Below are 4,684 nucleotides of genomic sequence, written 5' to 3'. Positions count from 1 at the left end.
TGGAAGCTTTGGAGTTGGGAGCTTTGGATTTGAAAGCTTTGGATTTGGAGGCTTAACCGTTGGAAGCTTTGAAGTTGAAAAATCCAAAGCTTTGTTAGGTACAAAGATTGCAATCTCAACGATTCTGAGAACCAAGAGCGTCGCGTGGACAGATCAGCCATTTAGTGGAATAGGTCAGTGCTTAGCCAGACCGTCGAAATTTCGAGGACCACCAGCGAAGCGCCGCGTCTCCGATTGCTCGCCTGATCGGAAGGCTCTCGATCCAGACTCTTGTTTCGTCTTCGCAGAAGACCCTTAAATAGGCCCTCCCAAAGTGTACGCAGATATCGCCCCCCCCCCCCGCGAGCTCCGATTTCAAAGTACACTCAACAGTGGCGCACGTGATTATCCTGAAGCAAATCGGACCTAGATTCGGCCAGCTGCACGACCGAGTTTCCGTTGCGATGCCTGCGATCCGTGAACAAAAATCCATGCAAAACAGCCGATAGAGGATGATCGACAGGCGACGATATCCGCACGAACTTAACCCCGTTCGCGCGGCTCCCAGGGGGCGCCCCAAAACTTTTCTGGCCGAAGTCTAACCGGCGAGATCGAGGAAAACGGCGAACAACTTGTATCTTGTGACATTATGGAAGGGAGAGGAAAATTTAGAGAATTATTACATTTTTCGTATACTGGGGGGTCATTGGTTGAATACAGAATTCGAAATGGCAGTCCATGTGGATGCAACGATGACAAATGTCACCTGATGTATCTTATGACATTGTGATAGGGAGAGGAAGACTAAGACAATCGTTATAGTGTATTTTGTGTACTAGGGGTACACAAGGGGAGGGCCTATCTAAGGAGTTCAAAAATTCAAGATGGCTGTCCAAGCGTGGTGAAACGACCATAAATGTCACCTGATATATCTTGTGACATTAATAGGGAGATGGAGACTATGAAAATTGTTATAGACTTCGTGTACTAGGGGTCGTGTCATGTTCAAAAATTCAAAATGGCTGCGCGCGTGTGGTGAAGCGACAGAAATGCCACCTGATGTTTCTTGTGACATTGTGACAGAGAGAGGGAGATTGTTTGTATCTGTCCACGTGGATGACAGGACAACACGTGTCATCCACGTGGACTAGTATTTTCAGGACAACACGTGCCTGCTGTATCTTGTGACATCATGATAGGGAGAGGGGGATTGTTTGAATTCTTCGTGTACCAATCACTCCACGTTGGTAGGGGATTGAACCCATCATTCAAAATGTCTGTCCACGTAAATTAAAGGACAACACGTGTCACTTGCTGTGTCTTGTGACATTATGATATGGAGAGGTGATTAACAGAATTTTCGAATTCTTTTTGTACTAATCACTTCATATCGATAGGGAAAAATGTGGGCGAATAATCGCGCTGGACACGGGGCACTTTCGCCTCCGTTCGCCTAATCTCTGCGAACGAAATTGGCAGCTTTGCATGGTCATCATGTCAGACATATCGAACTACGATCGCTTATTTACAATGAAACGAAACTATATTAAGAACTTAAATAACGCTTCCTCCGAATTTTTCTGAAGAACGTTATTAGGAACATGGAGAGCGTCTACAGGGTGACTCCAAACGAAATGACCCTGCGATGTATGAAACTCTATGTTAAGTACAAACATTATTATTCCATGACACAACAAGAATGTTAAACTCTGGAAACTGTATTTTAGACATTATTCCTGAAATTTTTGAATTTATCACTGGAATTATCATCGTAATCGTACGATTAGAAATATATATTTCTAAATATGTCCACGGTTGAAAAATTCTCAAATCAATTCCCAGTGAATCGTTAAATTTGTTCCGTTGTAAAACAGTCCGATCGGACTAAGACAACGCGAACAGTGTTCGGAGGATATCGAACCGAAACGTACGCGGGTAAGCAAAGCGAGCATTCTCGAAACGGTGAATCGACAATTACGCAAATGGGAGGCTTCCAACCTGGTGCAACGACACACGCTCGCGGCGAGCAGTCACTGAGAGCCCCTTGCCCCGCCGCTGCTACACCACCGCCATTAATGGGTACACGTGTCGCGTGCCGTGTCCTTGGCGTTATTCCTTCGCTTTTCAGAAAAATCCCAAGAATTTTCTTCTAAATTGCGATCACGTGCCGCGATATTTACTATCGTTCCACACGTGGCGAGATCGTTGACGGCCGAACGTGACGCTGGAGGTTAAAACCATCAGGCCGACGATCGCGCGCGGTGCGATGCACTGACTTAAACATTTGCTTGGCTTATCGATAAAGACGTACGTGGTACACAGAGTTCACCCAGCTTCGCGGCAGGTGCGCCAGTCATTCAAAAAATGGCGGTCACGTCAGGCGCTGTAAAGTTGAATGAACGTGGGGCGAGTTTAAAATTCGTATAACAGGAAACCCATTGAGCAATAGTATTTTCAGAAGACATTTTTCTATGATTAGACAGATTTTCTAAAATTCATTTATCGAGCATTCATTGATCGATTTAAGGATTCGTCTTTGAACCCTGATGAGATTTTTTATCAACATCTACGAGCTCATTTGACACAGCTCATTTGTAACCTTTCTATGAATAAACAAATTTCGCAGACTTCATTTTTGAATATTCTTTAAAGTCTTTAAATATTCATAACAATTTTGATCGCCATTTTCTGACATATGTCATCCGACATAGAATTAACCTAAAATTGTTTAAACTACGAATAATAAAGAATTGTTCTCTCTGTATTAAAAATGCCGTATTTTCTCCCCTACCCCTTCCACAGTGAATCTTCATTTCGCAAAGAGCGTTTCGTGTACTCTGTTTTCTTGCGATTCAGAGATGGGCACGTGCCGGTGTAAAATGTCAGCGGCGAGCTCATTCTACTTATCTTAGATGTCACTCCTCTTACGTACCGCCTACAAGGTGTGCGGAGGAATTGTTGACATACGTAACGCAAATGTTACCCGTGCTGCCGATGACGTAGTGCCACGTGCCGCTAGCCGGAGCAGATTGCTCGAACCAAGATTCTCACCTTTATTTATTTATTATACGCAATTAAGTGAACCGCGTTTTTACAAAAAAAAATAAGTTGAAAATAGCGCGAGTGCGTTTCTTGCGTGACGTGTCATGTGTGACGTGCGATGATGCCTGTAATAGTGCAAAATAAAAATACCGAAATGGTTCGTCGCATTAAATAAATACTCTGGTGCCTGTAAACCTACGAAAATCGAATGTGAAGTGGTCGAATGACTACAATGCATCACGACTGGATTTTCTTATCTTCGGCATCGTCAACGTTTAATATCAAATTTCGCTGTCGGTAAGCGAGCCTTCGCAGCCTTCTCGAGCCATCATCGCCGAGGCAGACTCGAGAAACGCTGAAGATCGCGAAACCGAGCGATAAACATTGAAATCGATCCCAACGCTGTAAGCCGACACGCCCAGCGTCCTCCTGGCTACCAAGAATCGCTGTTCCTGAACCGACGAAACCAGCTAGAACAGCAGATGCAGCAGAACTTCCATCGCGGTCGTTTAACCGTAGCCACGAGTGGGATAAACGAGGCGTTACCTGGTTCCTGAATCGAGAGTGGAAAAAACGAAGCGAATGAAACGCGGTGATCGTCGGAGACGCGCACCACCCGACGACCACCGCGAGCAGAGAGAAAGGGAGGAGAGGATGTTCGCGAGCGAAGGCCTCCGCTTCGATAATCAGAAACTGGTGCAATCGACGGAAAGAAACGAGGGTAGGAGGTCGAATGGACGTCCCCCGGCGCTGTATCTGCTCAAAAAATACGCGGAATATATCGGGTCGAGGCGCAAAATAGCCGTGATTAATCGACGTCCCCGATAATGGCTACCCTTCGATGGGCATACCGCGGGCACATGGCACTGTTCACCGCGGGCGGCACTGAGAACCGCTGGCGGAGTCGCGTTGGGCTCCAGAAGTACGAAATAACCTGAAAGAGAGGGTCCTGTGGCACTGCTGAGACCTGGGACCTCGAGAAAGGATGACACTGTCTGGTCCTGGGACCAGGGAAACTCTCTACTTCGGCCTCGGTGCCGACGGAGCCCCGTGCGTGGAATTTATACTAATTGTATCCGAGGCACAACGAGTTAGACCCCTGGTGATGCATTAAACTCCGGCAGTACGAAACGACTCACGGGAAAACGTCCTCGGCACCGCTGGGGACCGGAGCTCGAGTACCACCTCGAGGAGAGGGCTGTTACGATCCTAGGTGAACCCTCCTGGCCGGATAACACCCAAGTGAAACACTGGCGAAAATGGTCCGGGGATCGAAGAAACGACTGTCGGGGAAACGGCGCACGACACCACGGGAAAAGTTGCCAAAAGAGAGGCCGGAAGACCGGAAAACGAAACACTGAGGAGAGCTGCGATGCGGTACCTTGGAATTGGTCTCTCGATCGAGACGTCAGCGGTGACGGCTGGTGGACCCGATAGGCCACTCTGTCCGGCGAAAACGAGAAAGAGATCGAACGATCTCGCTTCATCGACCCCTTCTCCCGGTGTACTATAGATCGCACACGAGCACCGTCTACCACCAGCGGTCCAGTATGACCTCCTCTCCCTCCTCCGTATTCGCATCTTCCTCCTCCGCCTACTCCTCCGGCCATCTTTACCCCTCTCTCAACGTGCCGTCTTATCGTTCCTCTCCTCTAATCCGTGA

The sequence above is a fragment of the Hylaeus volcanicus genome, chromosome 7, assembly GCF_026283585.1.
Source record: "Hylaeus volcanicus isolate JK05 chromosome 7, UHH_iyHylVolc1.0_haploid, whole genome shotgun sequence".
Lineage (NCBI taxonomy): Eukaryota > Metazoa > Arthropoda > Insecta > Hymenoptera > Colletidae > Hylaeus > Hylaeus volcanicus.
The sequence above is the reverse complement of the archived record's forward strand: the minus strand, read 5'-3'. Positions refer to the sequence as shown.